The 16,548-nt window shown below is 36.5% G+C and overlaps 1 long non-coding RNA gene across 5 annotated transcripts in view; it reads left to right on the top strand.

The window, feature by feature from the left end:
* Positions 1-16,548, top strand: part of LOC102154401 — a 78,707-nt gene that overhangs the window by 51,926 nt on the left and 10,233 nt on the right. For 4 of the 5 annotated variants that reach the window (XR_005381026.1, XR_005381025.1, XR_005381028.1 and 1 more), the window contains one exon: positions 6,718-6,881. This is a non-coding gene — a long non-coding RNA (uncharacterized LOC102154401). Of the gene's footprint in view, positions 1-6,381; positions 6,554-6,717; positions 6,882-16,548 lie in introns of those variants that run through there. The other variant, XR_005381029.1, reaches the window with a different exon arrangement.

The following is a 16,548-nucleotide window of genomic DNA, read 5'->3' as shown; positions in this document are numbered from 1 at the left end:
CAAGAGAGTGGTCTAGTTTCATTCTTCTGCATGTGGATGTCCAGTTTTCCCAGCACCATTTATTGAAGAGACTGTCTTTCTTCCAGTGGATAGTCTTTCCTCCTTTATCGAGTATTAGTTGACCATAAAGTTCAGGGTCCACTTCTGGGTTCTCTATTCTGTTCCATTGATTTGTGTCTGTTTTTGTGCCAGTACCACACTGTCTTGTTGACCACAGCTTTGTAGTACAACCTGAAATCTGGCATTGTGATGCCCCCAGATATGGTTTTCTTTTTTAAAATTCCCCTGGCTATTCGGGGTCTTTTCTGATTCCACACAAATCTTAAAATAATTTGTTCTAACTCTCTGAAGAAAGTCCATGGTATTTTGATAGGGATTGCATTAAACGTGTACATTGCCCTGGGTAACATTGACATTTTCACAATATTAATTCTGCCAATCCATGAGCATGGAATATTTTTCCATCTCTTTGTGTCTTCCTCAATTTCTTTCAAAAGTGTTCTATAGTTTTTAGGGTATAGATCCTTTACGTCTTTGGTTGGGTTTATTCCTAGGTATCTTATGCTTTTGGGTGCAATTGTAAATGGGATTGACTCCTTAATTTCTCTTTCTTCAGTCTCATTGTTAGTGTATAGAAATGCCACTGATTTCTGGGCATTGATTTTGTATCCTGCCACGCTACCAAATTGCTGTATGAGTTCTAGCAATCTTGGGGTGGAGGCTTTTGGGTTTTCTATGCAGAGTATCATGTCATCAGCGAAGAGGGAGAGTTTGACTTCTTCTTTGCCAATTTGAATGCCTTTAATGTGTTTTTGTTGTCTGATTGCTGAGGCTAGGACTTCCAGTACTATGTTGAATAGCAGTGGTGAGAGTGGACATCCCTGTCTTGTCCTGATCTTAGGGGAAAGGCTCCCAGTGCTTCCCCATTGAGAATGATATTTGCTGTGGGCTTTTCGTAGATGGCTTTTAAGATGTTGAGGAATGTTCCCTCTATCCCTACACTCTGAAGAGTTTTGATCAGGAATGGATGCTGTATTTTGTCAAATGCTTTCTCTGCATCTAATGAGAGGATCATATGGTTCTTGGTTTTTCTCTTCCTGATATGATGAATCACATTGATTGTTTTACGGGTGTTGAACCAGCCTTGTGTCCCGGGGATAAATCCTACTTGGTCATGGTGAATAATTTTCTTAATGTACTGTTGGATCCTATTGGCCAGTATCTTGTTGAGAATTTTTGCATCCATGTTCATCAGGGATATTGGATTGCACCCAAAAGCATAAGATACCTAGGAATAAACCTAACCAAAGATGTAAAGGATCTATACCCTAAAAACTATAGAACACTTCTGAAAGAAATTGAGTAAGACACAAAGAGATGGAAAAATATTCCATGCTCATGGATTGGCAGAATTAATATTGTGAAAATTAATATTGCACGTTTAATGCAATCCCTATCAAAATACCATGGACTTTCTTCAGAGAGTTAGAACAAATTATTTTAAGATTTGTGTGGAATCAGAAAAGACCCCGAATAGCCAGGGGAATTTTAAAAAAGAAAACCATATCTGGGGGCATCACAATGCCAGATTTCAGGTTGTACTACAAAGCTGTGGTCAACAAGACAGTGTGGTACTGGCACAAAAACAGACACAAATCAATGGAACAGAATAGAGAACCCAGAAGTGGACCCTGAACTTTATGGTCAACTAATACTCGATAAAGGAGGAAAGACTATCCACTGGAAGAAAGACAGTCTCTTCAATAAATGGTGCTGGGAAAACTGGACATCCACATGCAGAAGAATGAAACTAGACCACTCTCTTGCACCATACACAAAGATAAACTCAAAATGGATGAAAGATCTAAATGTGAGACAAGATTCCATCAAAATCCTAGAGGAGAACACAGGCAACACCCTTTTTGAACTCAGCCACAGTAACTTCTTGCAAGATACATCCACAAAGGCAAGAGAAACAAAAGCAAAAATGAACTATTGGGACTTCATCAAGATAAGAAGCTTTTGCACAGCAAAAGATACAGTCAACAAAACTAAAAGACAACCTACAGAATGGGAGAAGATATTTGCAAATGACGTATCAGATAAAGGGCTAGTTTCCAAGATCTATAAAGAACTTATTAAACTCAACACCAAAGAAACAAACGATCCAATCATGAAATGGGCAAAAGACATGAAGAGAAATCTCACAGAGGAAGACATAGACATGGCCAACATGCACATGAGAAAATGCTCTGCATCACTTGCCATCAGGGAAATACAAATCAAAACCACAATGAGATACCACCTCACACCAGTGAGAATGGGGAAAATTAACAAGGCAGGAAACAACAAATGTTGGAGAGGATGCAGAGAAAAGGGAACCCTCTTACACTGTAGGTGGGAATGTGAACTGGTGCAGCCACTCTGGAAAACTGTGTGGAGGTTCCTCAAAGAGTTAAAAATAGACCTGCCCTACGACCCAGCAATTGCACTGTTGGGGATTTACCCCAAAGATACAAATGCAATGAAACGCTGGGACACCTGCACCCCAATGTTTATAGCAGCAATGGCCATGATAGCCAAACTGTGGAAGGAGCCTCGGTGTCCATCGAAAGATGAATGGATAAAGAAGATGTGGTTTATGTATACAATGGAATATTACTCAGCTATTAGAAATGACAAATACCCACCATTTGCTTCAACGTGGATGGAACTGGAGGGTATTATGCTGATAGAAGTAAGTCAGTCGGAGAAGGACAGACATTATATGTTCTCATTCATTTGGGGAATATAAATAATAGTGAAAGGGAATATAAGGGAAGGGAGAAGAAATGTGTGGGAAATCAGAAAGGGAGACAGAATGTAAAGACTGCTAACTCTGGAAAACGAACTAGGGGTGGTAGAAGGGGAGGAGGGCGGGGGGTGGGAGTGAATGGGTGACGGGCCCTGGGGGTTATTCTGTATGTTAGTAAATTGAACACCAATAAAAAATAAATTAAAAAAATTAAAAAAAATAAAAGGGGCAGTAGTCCAACCATAGTTCAAGGTTAAACACCTACTGAAGGAGTATATATCATTTTCCTTTAAAAGTTTCCTACTAAAAATAAATAAATAAATAAATAAATAAATAAATAAATAAAATAAAGTTTCCTACTGGACAACTAATATATGTCATTGTTTTCTTTACTTCTATCTAATTCCAAAAAAAAGTATTCAGTAAGTTTCATACAAATTGTATGATGATTTCATTCAAATGTGTATTAAACAATTAACCTCCATATAATAAATAATAATAAGTCAATAAATATTTATTGAGCATTTACAGTATGCCAGTCTTATTTAGGCTCCTCAGTGATTGAAACAAAGAACTTCCTCATGCTTATGGTGCTTATATTCTAATGATAAGAGACACATTACAATGGAACAGATCAACAGAACCAGGAGTTGGTTCTTTGAAAGAATTAATAAGATAGATAAACCATTAGCCACCCTTATTAAAAAGAAGAGAGAGAAGACTTAAATTAATAAAATCATGAATGAGAAAGGAGAGATCACTACCAACACCAAGGAAATACAAACGATTTTAAAAACATATTATGAACAGCTATACACCAATAAATTAGGCAATCTAGAAGAAATGGACGCATTCCTGGAAAGCCACAAACTACCAAAACAGGAACAGGAAGAAATAGAAAACCTGAACAGGCCAATAATCAGGGAGGAAATTGAAGCAGTCATCAAAAACCTCCCAAGACACAAAAGTCCAGGGCCAGATGGCTTCCCTGGGGAATTCTATCAAACGTTTAAAGAAGAAACCATACCTATTCTACTAAAGCTGTTTGGAAAGATAGAAAGAGATGGAGTACTTCCAAATTCGTTCTATGAGGCCAGCATCACTTTAATTCCAAAACCAGACAAAGACCCCACCAAAAAGGAGAATTACAGACCAATATCCCTGATGAACATGGATGCAAAAATTCTCAACAAGATACTAGCCAATAGGATCCAAGAGTACATTAAGAAAATTATTCACCATGACCAAGTAGGATTTATCCCCGGGACACAAGGCTGGTTCAACACTCGTAAAACAATCAATGTGATTCATCATATCAGCAAGAGAAAAACCAAGAATGGTTTTGAAAACCATTCCAGCAAGAGAAAAACCAAGAATGGAGAAAAACCAAGAATATGATCCTCTCATTAGATGCAGAGAAAGCATTTGACAAAATACAGCATCCATTCCTGATCAAAACTCTTCAGAGTGTAGGGATAGAGGGAACATTCCTCAACATCTTAAAAGCCATCTACGAAAAGCCCACAGCAAATATCATTCTCAATGGGGAAGCACTGGGAGCCTTTCCCCTAAGATCAGGACAAGACAGGGATGTCCACTCTCACCACTGCTATTCAACATAGTACTGGAAGTCCTAGCCTCAGCAATCAGACAACAAAAACACATTAAAGGCATTCAAATTGGCAAAGAAGAAGTCAAACTCTCCCTCTTCGCTGATGACATGATACTCTGCATAGAAAACCCAAAAGCCTCCACCCCAAGATTGCTAGAACTCATACAGCAATTTGGTAGCGTGGCAGGATACAAAATCAATGCCCAGAAATCAGTGGCATTTCTATACACTAACAATGAGACTGAAGAAAGAGAAATTAAGGAGTCAATCCCATTTACAATTACTGCCCCCTTTAATGATGGACTAGATAATTTGGGCCAACACTCCTACTGACATTGACTCAAAGAGCTTGATAAAATATTTAAAAATCTTCAAAAAAGCCCCTAAGACCTGACGAAATAGTAAAGAACTACCTTGCCAAGACCTGCGAGAAGACAGTAATACAGAACATGAGCCTGGCATTGAGATCACTTTTGCGTGGTAGGCAACATTTGCCAACCTAGAACAGGTGGCTGAAAGGATAAGTACTGACTGTGATACCCTCAGAGTATGGGGGACCCTAAACTAGAGTTCAGTGATACCAAGAATGGGGGTCCATGGGAACACCAGTTGTGGATGGGGGACCAAAAGGCTGCACCCTAGGAATGAGAGTGAATCAGACATAAAGCAACTCTTGCATGGATTCCAAGCAGCTTCTAGGCATCCATGGGCCCCAAAACTTCAAACCTTGAAGTTTCATCAAATGGAGCCTAGATGGTCAATGCAACTTGAGCTCCTAGCAGAAGCAAATGAAAATCTTCTCTTAGAGGAGGACAAAGGTCATCCTCAGCCTCATAACTTTAAGACATTTTTTTTCCAACTATGATGTCCACTACACTGTTAAAGGTAACAGAGAGAGACAAGAAAAGATGACTAAGAGACCACTGAAACAGATCCATGGGACATCTGCTGAGTAGAATTACCAGAGGCAGACCAACACAAACCATGTTTATTATGTTTATGGAGGTAAAACTCAGTCTTAAATATTTCATGAGGAAACTGGAAACATAAAGACCTATATTTCAAATTTGAAAGAGTGAACTAGAAGTTCTAAAATTGAAAAACATAATAATCAAACTGGAAGTGGTTTTGCCTCCAGTAATGTTCTCTAACAATGAAATATTCTATATTGAAATGATGCAGTGCTGGTGAGTATTTCTTTTCTTTTCTTTTCTTTTTTCTTTTTTTTACTTTTCCTGATTATGCTTTTATCTAACCTTGGATTTTTTTCTAATATTTTTCTGGCTAATCAAGTTTAAGGTGAGATATAAAGTAATTGTTAAATATTATTATATTGGGATGCCTGAGTGGCTCAGTGGTTGAGCATCTGCCTTCGGCTCAGGGTGTGATCCTGGAGTCCTGGGATCAAGTCCCGCATCGGGCTCCCTGCATGGACTCTGCTTCTCTCTCTGCCTGTGTCTATGCTTCTCTCTCTGTGTGTGTCTCTCAGGAATAAACAAATAAAATCTTTAAAAAATATGATTATATTTTCCTTCTCAATGTTAAATTTTCATTCTCAATGCTCTTTTGCGACAATTTAGTGATAGTTATCTTGTGTTTTGTTTTTGGTTTTAGAACTGTTCTACAGTTACTCCTTTTATATGTAGACATAAGAGGATTTTTATTTTTTGCCTTTATTTTTTATTGCAGTATTTCTTGTTAGATAACTAAATTTAAACATCCATGATCCCTACTACATAGTACTTTTGGAACAAAAGTTTTCTTAAGTCTTCTTATATTTTCTCCTTTGATAATTGGTTAACTTAGTCAGCTATGAGAATTTCAAGAGTATCAGGATTTTAGAGTGAGAAGAAGAGCTGAAGCCAAAATTTCAGTCCTTTACTCTTCATTTTAGAGAATCCTGTGGCTTTGAAGATGCTGAGTTAATTGTTGATATCAGACTCACAGCTGACTTATGTCACTGATATCAGAAGGCTCAACAAAGCAATTCTCTTGTCCTTTGAAGGCATTTGTTTAACTGTGGTATTGGTTATTACATTTTCAGAGAGTTTTATAACCCTGAGATTGCATATTTGAAAGAGACTGTACTGGAAGAAGACACACCAGATGGCATAAAGGGGGAAAAAGCCAATCTAATCTAAAATGTGGTAATAAATGAATTTTTATTTAATTAGTATGCTAATGATTAATAGGAAAGTCAATACAACTGACACCAAAGATATATTAGACATGTATTATAATAAACACTCTGATTTGTGCTGCTATAGTCTGTCAGATTGACATATCCCTGCTTGTGTTTTATGTGACACAGGAGTAAAGAAAAAGTATCTATTGTCACCAGGTGTACACTGAATGGTTGCTTTATTCGAACAACTTCCATCTTACTTCCTGAGGAGCAGCATTATAGTACCCAAGTGTCCTGAAGGATTTGATACAACAGCAAGCGTTTTGAGGTAGAGCCAGTGATTGAGCCAGGTGAGTGGCACCGTTGTGGTTGTAGGTGTTCCGTATGTTTGCAGATCAAATCCCTGATCCCAGTGGGTGAGGCTTAAAGAGAAGAGTCAAGCTCCCAGGAGGAAAAGATTTGAAACCAAATAAATCAGAGTTTCAGGGGTCCAGATGAGTGGATTGGGATTCAGATGAGGGTGCCTGCTCATGGTGGAAGGAGAAGGGAACCTGAGAGTAAATTAAAAAAGACAGAAGGACAGTCACACAGATGAGTAAACCACAACTGGGGCTTCCAGGAGGAACTTCCACCAGACATCTCCAAGCTGGGAATATTCATCCTGGAGACTGTGCATGTGATCCATTGGAGGAAAGAAGGGATGTACTAGCACTGTCATTTATATATATTTTTATCCTCATTCTCTAAAAATTCACCCTTCTATGTATGTCTTATGATGTATATAACTTGTGTGTAATTTACATGTAAATGAAGGTACATGTATATGGGTGCATGCTCCCCTAGTGGGGTGTTACCATCTCATGCCTAGGTACAGGGAGATTATTAGTCCACTGGCTAATCCAACTTTGTGCAGGTGTACAGAGTTGGGTCAAAAATCCAATGGGACTGGGGAGCCTGGGTGGCTCAGTGGTTTAGACCGCCTTCAGCTCAGGGCCTGATCCTGGAGACCTGGGATCAAGTCCCACGTCAGGCTCCCTGCATGGAGCCTGCTTCTCCCTCTGCCTGTGTCTCTGCCTCAGTCTCTCTCTCTCTCTGTGTCTTTCATAAATAAATAAAATCTTAAAAAAAAAAAAAAGGACTGAACCTATAGGTGAGGGGCTGCTCAGTCAGTGCTGAGAGGTAATCAGAGTATGGCCTGGCAAAGTTTGAGAATCATGTCCATTTTCTTGACTTAGGCCCACCTGTCCTTCCTTCTCTCCCTGCTCATTTCCTCCCTCTTCTTCCTTCCTTCCTTTTTTCCTTTCCTCCCCCCATCTCTTTTTTTGCAAGTACTTAGTCCTAATAGGATCTAGTTCTTTAATTCTTTACTTTTCTATGAGAATTTTTAACAACTAACAAAATATTATTTATACATATGAGAGCATGATCTTATATTCTTTGGGATTTTAGCAACTTATCAGAAATACAGAAATCTCTTTTAGATGTCTTTTCTTTCAGAAAGTGCATTTTAATCTTTTTCTAGATTATTAGCACAAAATAGCTAAATTATAATTATCCTAAAAAACTCACAATGGCCATTTTCCAGTTTTATTAAGAAAAAACTGACATACATCAATGTATAAATTTAAGGCATACAGCATGATAGTCTGATTTACAGATGTTGTGAAATGATTGCAATAGGTTCAGCTAACATCTATCTTCTCATACAGATAGAATAAAAAGAAAAAAAGATAAGATTTTCTTGTGATGAAAACTCAAGATTTACTCTCTTATCTATATATCATTCAAAAGTGCTGATTATAGTCATCCTGCTGTACATTACATCCCTAATAGTTATTTATCTTATAACTGGAAATTTGTATGTTTTGACCACAAATTTCCTACAATTCCCTCTCTGTCCTCCATGTTTGGTAACCACAGGTCTTTTTCTGTGATTTTTCTTTTAATGATTTTACACATAAGTGATAGAGTATTTGTCTTCCTTTGTCTTATTTCACTTAGCATAATGCCTTCAAGGTCCATACATGTTGTTGCAAATAGTAGAATTTCTTTGCTTTTTATGGTTGAATAATATTCCCTTATATATATACCACAACTTCCTTATCCATCTGTATGTTGACACTTAAGTTGCTACCATGTCTTGGCTATTGTAAATAATCCTGTTATGAATGTGAGGGTGCACATATCATATCCACTTAGTATTTTCATTTCCTCTGGATATACTCTCAGAAGTAGAATTACAGGATCATCTGGTAGTTACATTTTCAGGTATTTGAGGATCCTCTATACTGTTTCCATAGTGGCTGCACCAATTTAGATTCCCACCAATAGCACACAAATGTTCCATTTTCTTCACATCCATGCCAGAATTTTTCCTCTCCTGCCTTTTTGATCATGGCCATTTTAACAGGGTAGGGTGATATCTCATTGTGGTTTTAGTTTACATTTCTCTAATGACTAAAGATGTTAAGAATCTTTTCATGTACTTGTTGGCCTTTCATATATTGTCTGGAGAAATGTCTATTCCAGTCTTTTGCTCATTTTTATTTTTATTTTATTTTTTTTTCTTTTGCTTATTTTTAAACAGGGTTATTTGTTTTTGTTTGTTTTTTGCTATTGAGTTGTATGAATTTTAACATACTTTGGATATTAACCTCTTATCAGACATATGGTTTGCAAAAATTTCTATTCTACAGGTTTTCTTTTCATTTTGTTGATTTTTTTTTTTTTGTATAGAGCTTTTTAGTTTGATGTAGTTCCATTTATTTATTTTTTTTATTTTGTTGCTTGTGCTTTAGGTGTCATATCCAAAAATCATTACCAAGATCCATGTCAAAGAGATTTGTTCCTATGTTTTCTTTTAGGTGTTTCATGGTTTCGGGTCTTATATGTAAGTCTCTAATCCATTTCAAGTTAATTTTTGTGAGTGGTGTAAAGCTTTGGGTTCAGTTTCATTCTTGACGTGTGAAATCCAGTTATCCCCACCACCACTTTTTGAAACAACTGTCTTTTCTCCATTGGATATATTTGACTCCCTTGTTAAATATTAGTTGACTGTATACTTGGCTTTATTTCTGGGCTCTCAGTTTGGTTCCATTGGTCTATTTGTTTTTATGCTGGTACTATGCTATTTTGAGAACTATAGCTTTATCGTATGGCTTGAAATCAGGAAGTGTGGTGCCTCTTGCCTTATTCTTTTTTCTCAGGATTGTTTTGGCTATTCAGGGAATTTTATGGTTTCATGTACATTTTGGGAGGTTTTTTTTTTTTTTAACTTTGTAAAAAATGTCATTGAAATCCTGATGGGCATTAAATCTATAGGTGGCTTTTAGCAGTATTGACATTTTAATGATATAAATATTTATGATTCATGAACACAGAATATCTTTCCATTTATTTGTGTCTTCTTTGATTTTTTTAAATCAATGTATAGTAGTTTTTAGAATAGAGATTTTTCATCTTTTTATTTAAACTTATTCCTAGGTATTTTATTGTTTTTTGATGCTTTGTAAATGGGATCAATGTCTTTATTTCCTTATCAGAAAATTTGTCATTAGTGACAATGACTATTTTTAACTTACTGTTTTAAACATTGTTACAATTGCCAGTCTAATGTAGACTTTTATACCTTGAGCTCTGAGCCAACAACTTTTATCTCTTCTTTATCTGTCTTTATGTCTGGTGTGTGCAACCTAGATAATAAAAGCATCATTTTGGCAATCGGAGACTGGAACTTTAGGATAAAGGTTGGGTAAGGCTCAGGGAGACAAAATTAGCACTTATTTATGGCACATGAGAATAAATATTCTGGCCCATCAGCATATAGCAACACTATGTCATGCTACATTCAGTAAATGTTTATTGAGTACCTCTTATAGGCTAGGTGCTGTGCCAGCTGCTGCAGAAGTTGAGGGGATGATATAGGGCAATATAAGATATGTTATTAGATCTTAAGAAGCTTATAATGTGGTTGGAGTGATAAACCATACACATATATAAAGGTAACTAACAGTTATAAGTGTCACATACGTATTACAGACTTAAGACTTTGAGAGCTCAGGAGAAACATGAGTCTTTTTTTTTCCCTTTTGTTTTCTTCTTTTAATCTCTGCACTTTCTCAAATCTATTCATATTTGCTTAGATGATTTGATGTGGATGATGATGCTTATACAAAAGAACAGATAAATTTAATTATAGACAAACCTAATTACTGGATTTTTTTTTCATCCTTCCATCATCCATCCATCATTCAACATTTATACAACCTGGGACGCCTGTGTAGCTCAGTGGTTGAGCATCTGCCTTTGGCTCAGGGCATAATCCCCGAGTCCTGGGATGGAGTCCCAGATCGGGATCCCTGCATGGAGCCTGCTTCTCCCTCTGCCTGTGTCTCTGCCTCGCTGTCTCTGTGTCTTTCATGAATAAATAAATAAAATTACAAAACCCTTATTATGTACCAGGCAACATGCTAAGTAATAGAATTACAAACCATATTACAAAGGTTACACAGGTATCCTCAATTCATATTTGCTGATGAAAAGTCTACTTTGACCACAAATAAGTGACTCTGAGATACTAATAAATGATAGATCCAGCTCGAGGATCATGTTCATTCATTCATTCACTTACTGACTTATGTATACATTAAGTGTTTATTCTTATACACCAGGCACTGTGTTCAGTGATGTGGATATAGTTGTAAAAAGGCAAAACATGGACCCAACCTGTATAGTAAAACTAGTTCCAGTTTTCATAGTCCTTACAATTTTTTTTTAGTCCTTACAATTTAACAGAAGAAGCAGACAATAAACAAATAACATGTAGTCCCAACAATATGGTCCTTGCACAACATGGGTTTGAACTGTGCAGGTCCACTTAAAGGTTGATTTTCCTCCATAAATACACTATAATACTGTAAATATATTTTCTCTGCCTAATGATTTTCCTAATAATGTTTTTTTCTCTAGCTTGCTTTATTGTAAGAATAAGGTATATAATACATAACATACAAAATATGCATTAGTCAACTGTTATCAATAGGCTTCTGGTCAACAGTAGGCTATTGGTATTTAAGTTTTGGGGAGTCAAAAGGTATACATGGATTTTTGACTGTGTATGGGGGTCAGTGCCCTTAACCTCCACCTTATTGAAGAGTCATCTCTAATTACTGAATCATAATTGTGAAAAAGTCTATGTAAGAGCAATACCAGGGCCTTGGGAGCATATAAAAGGGAGGACTAATCTCTCTTCAACAAATGGTGTTGGGAAAACTAGATAGCAACATGCAAAAGAATGAAACTCGACCACTTTCTTACACTATATACACAAAAAAAATTCAAAGTGGATTAATTAAAGAACTAAATGTGAGACCTGAAACCATAAAAATCCCAGAAGAGAGCACAGGCAGTAATTTCTCTGACATTGGCTATGGCAACGGAAAAGAAAAGCAAGAATGAACTGTTGGGACTACATCAAAATAAAAAGCTTCTGCACAGTGAAGGAAATAATCAACAAAACTAAAAGCCAACCTATGGAATGGGAGAACATATTTGCAAATGACATATTTGATAAAGGGTTAGTATTGAAAAAATATAAAAAAGTTATAAAACTCAACACCCAAAAACCAAATAATCCAATTTAAAAATGGGCAGAAGACATGACCAGATACTTCTCCAAAAAAGATATCTGGATGGCCAAGAGACACATGAATAGATGCTCATCATCACTTATCATGAGGGAAATGCAAATCAAAACCACAATGAGATGTCACCTCATACTTACCAAAATGACTAAAATCAAAAACACAAGAAACAGGTGTTGGTTTCATGCTTTTTTATGGCTAATGTTCCATTATATCACATCTTTTTATCCACTCATCAATTGGTGAATACCTGGGCTGCTTCCCTGCTTGACTATTGTAGATAATGCTGCTATAAACATCAGGGTGTATGTATCCATTTGAATTTGTGTTTTTGAATACTTTGAGTATATACCTAGTAGTGTGATTACTGGACTGTAACATAATTCTATTTTTAACTTTTTGAGGAAGCTCCATACTGTTTTCCACAACGGCTACACCAGTTTGCATTCCCACCGACAGTGCACAAGACATCCTTTTTGTCCACATCCTCATTTTCCATTTGCAATGACATGAGTAGAGCTAGAGAGTGTAATGCTAAGAGAAATAAGTCAGTCAGAGGAAGACAGATACCATATGATTTCACTCATATGTAGAATTTAGGAAACAAAAGAAATGAACAATAGGAAAAAAAAAGAGACAAATCAAGAAACAGACTCTTAACTATGGAGAACAAACTGATGTTTATCAGAGGGGAGGCAGGTGAGGGAAGGGTGATAGGTGGTGGGGAATTAAGGAATGTGCTTGTCCTGAGGAGTACTGAGTAGTTAAAATAAAAATTTTTAAAAGTCACCTACTGAGGTGTAATTTATGGACGGTAAAACTCAACCTTAAAAAAGGGTTGGGGGTACTAATTTAGTTTGGGGATAGGAGAGTTTCCTCAGAAATCAGCATTTAAACTGAAATCTGTGAGATGGTTTGCAATTAGCCAAACATAGGTTGAAGGGAAGAATATTCCAGAGAAAAGTTAGAGTATACAAATATGTCCTTAGGAGGGAACACACATGTATGTACTCAGAGGAGGGGACAGCATATGATTAAGTCCTGAGTGGAAAAGGTACTGGGCCTCCTGAAAAGTCTGAGAATCAAAAAGAAGGTCAGGGGATCCCTGGGCGGCTCAGAGGTTTGGCTCCTGCCTTTGGCCCAGGGCACGATCCTGAGTCCTGGGATCGAGTCCCGTGTCAGGCTCTCTGCATGGATCCTGCGTCTCCCTCTGCCTGTGTCTCTGCCTCTCTCTCTCTCTCTCTCTCTCTCTCTCTTTCTCTCTCTCTCTCTTGCTCTCCCCCTCTCCCTCTCCCTCTCTCTGTGTTTATCATGGATAATTAAATAAAATCTTAAAAAAGAAAGGTCAATGTGTCTGAGCTCTAAGAGCGAGAGGTGATGTGAGGCTTATGAGGCAGGCGGTAGTCTGATCATGCAGAAACTCAGGCTGTTGTATTAGGGTTCTGTAGAGAAACAGAACTAATAAAGCATATATATGTTAAATATATATATTAAAAAATATATTTAAATATTTATATATATAGGCGCTCAATCAGTTGAGTGTTTGCATCAGCTCAAGTCTTGATATCAGGGTTGTGAGTTTGAGCCTCACATTGGGCTCTATCCTGGGCATGGGGCCTATTTAAAAGAAGAAAAAAATAATATAATATATATATAATTTGTGTACATATATACACACAAATAAGATATATATATATATATATATATATATATATATATATATATATATATATAACCTTACCTTAATACACACACACGTGTGTGTGTGTAGAGAGATTTATTATAAGGAATTGGCTCACAAAATTATGGAGGCTGAGAAGTCCCATAATCTGCCAACTGCAAACTAGAGACCCAGAAAACTGATGGTTTGGTTCAGTTTGAATCTGAAGGCCTCAGAATCAGAAGTACTGATGGTGTAAGTACCAGCTGGAAGACAGTAGAAGATCAGTGTCCCAGATGAGGCCGGGACATAGAGAGAGAGACACACAGAGACAGAGACAGAGTGAAAGAGAGAGAAAAGAAAGCATTCTTCCCTCCTCCACATTTTTGTTCTATTCAGGCCATCAGTGGATTGAGTGATGCCCACCCACATTGAGGAGGCCAATCTGCTTATCTCAGTCTACCAATTAAAATATTAATATCATCTGGAATCACTTTCACAAACACTCCGAGAATAATGTTTAACCAAATAGCTGAGTACCCTACAGTCCAGTCAAGATGACACATAAAATTAACTTTCACAGCTAACATCACATATTATATTGCAGTGCATTGAGAAACCGTGAATGCAAGTAAGGGATATAAAGAGATTTGCATTTTCAAAAATTATGTCTGGCTTCTGTGGACAAACTTGACCAGAGTTGGGCAAAGGAAAAGATGGGATATTCATTCAGAGGTTCTTTTTCAGGGTGTATCCTTCTTTCTTCTGCTTTAGAATCCATCTTTCCAAGGGCATTCTTTGTTATTTTATTGCACAGTTAGAAGGTTTCCTAAGAGTAGTAAGTATGTAGTACATATCAATTAATTCCAAATCCTAACTTCTGTGAAATTTCTTTAGTCTAGCAAATAAAGTTATGAGTGGAATTTGTGTGATAATGTTGATCTCCATCTTAACTTCATGGCTGCCTTCAAATAATTCTGGATACTTGTGACGGGCTTTCCTGTGCATATAATACACATTCTGACATTGCCTCAGTATTCTTCACTGTAAAGTGAAAATGTCAGACAAAACACATTGCAAAGTTCCTTGCATCTTTACTGATGTTAGGAGATTTAGAAAATAGTTCAATAGCACTGATATTGAATGAATATATAGAAAGCCTCTTGTGTCCAGGATGTAGAATTGTATGTGGCACATGGTAGGTTCAACATTGGTAAGTGAACTAATGATGATAGAATTTCTACATAGCAACCAGGTAAGTGAACTAATGATGATAGAATTTCTGTATAGCAACCAGGCACATTATAGGTAATAGAAAAATACTGGCTGAATTCAATGGAATCTCCTGGAAACTGGAGAAGAATGTTAAATTGATGACTTAGAATAAATGTGTTAATATTATGCATATTTAACACTTAATATTGAATGTTTCCATACAGCCAAATTAAATGTAAAACTCTTGACATGTTTTTATCTGTTTCACTTAGTTTTTCTACACCTCAAAAAATGTTTTTGTTTGTTTGTTTGAAACTAAACCCAATGGATTAAACCATCTGCCTGCTGTTTTCAAAATGAAAAAATTATTTTCTCCCAAATGAATGAGATATCCTAGAATGTAAACCCTTAGAGGGCAAGAATTAATATTTTCATGTTATTTAATATTCTTCAAAGGCAAATGAAAACTCACGCACTCAGGGGACGCTAATAAACACCAGCTAATTATGATCAAGCCTCTTGAAACCAGGCTTAAAATAGTTCTTTTTCAGTTTGTCAAAATGTTATCTATATTTAGCAACATAAAATTTTTAAAAGAGCAGATAGTTCTTTGTTTTCCAGATTGTCAAAATATTATTTGTGTTTTACACAAAATTAAAAAGAAGTCCAAACATCTTCTAAATATTTTTTTAAATGTGTAGGTAAAAGTCAAACAAATTTTCTTAATCTCTGGGATTTCACAATTGTTTCCAGTGGTTTTGTTTTATTATTAATTTATTTATAATCTCAATCATACTCAGACTTTATTTCTAGCTTCTTACAAGAGTTTTAAGATAAATGTAAAGTTGATTGTATTATAAACCTCATTCAACAGAAAACTGTCTGAAATACTCATAAAGCATTTTTAAAGAAATAGAATAATCAGAGGCAGTAAGAATAGGAACTTAGGAATCCCTGCTATATTAATAATCCTTCTTTAACAACCTCAAATTCTAACTCTTGGCCAGTTCTAAACATGCTCACAGCATTGGGGCATAGGACTCCATTTCCACGGCAAAAAGAATGGTTGGAGAATGCAACAACTTTTTAAAGCATCTGGTATGATTTGGTGCTTTGTATATTGACTCATTTAACCCTTCAGAATAACTCTATGATAATTTCTCACATTTTGAAATTAGAAAACCAATGCAAGGAGAGATTGCACCAGTTTCCCAAGAACATACAGATGGTTACGTGGAGGTATAGGATGCTACTGCCAGGTTGCCACAAAGGCTATGTACTTCTAGTACAGTGGGCTGGCTCTCTTGGTGTTATCCACTGGAATGCTCACAATTTTGTCCATTATGCCAGGACTACTTGAGACATCAAAGGACAAGGAGATTATTTCATCATGGAAAATTCTGGAAAGGAAGAAAATAATCTATAGAAGAATTTTGCGTGACCTCTAATACCAGAACCATTCTTAAACTGTGGCACATGAATGGGGCTCTGACTTAAACA

The sequence above is a fragment of the Canis lupus genome, chromosome 29 (assembly GCF_011100685.1).
Source record: "Canis lupus familiaris isolate Mischka breed German Shepherd chromosome 29, alternate assembly UU_Cfam_GSD_1.0, whole genome shotgun sequence".
Taxonomy (NCBI): domain Eukaryota; kingdom Metazoa; phylum Chordata; class Mammalia; order Carnivora; family Canidae; genus Canis; species Canis lupus.
This window is presented reverse-complemented; position numbering and strand designations above follow the sequence as displayed.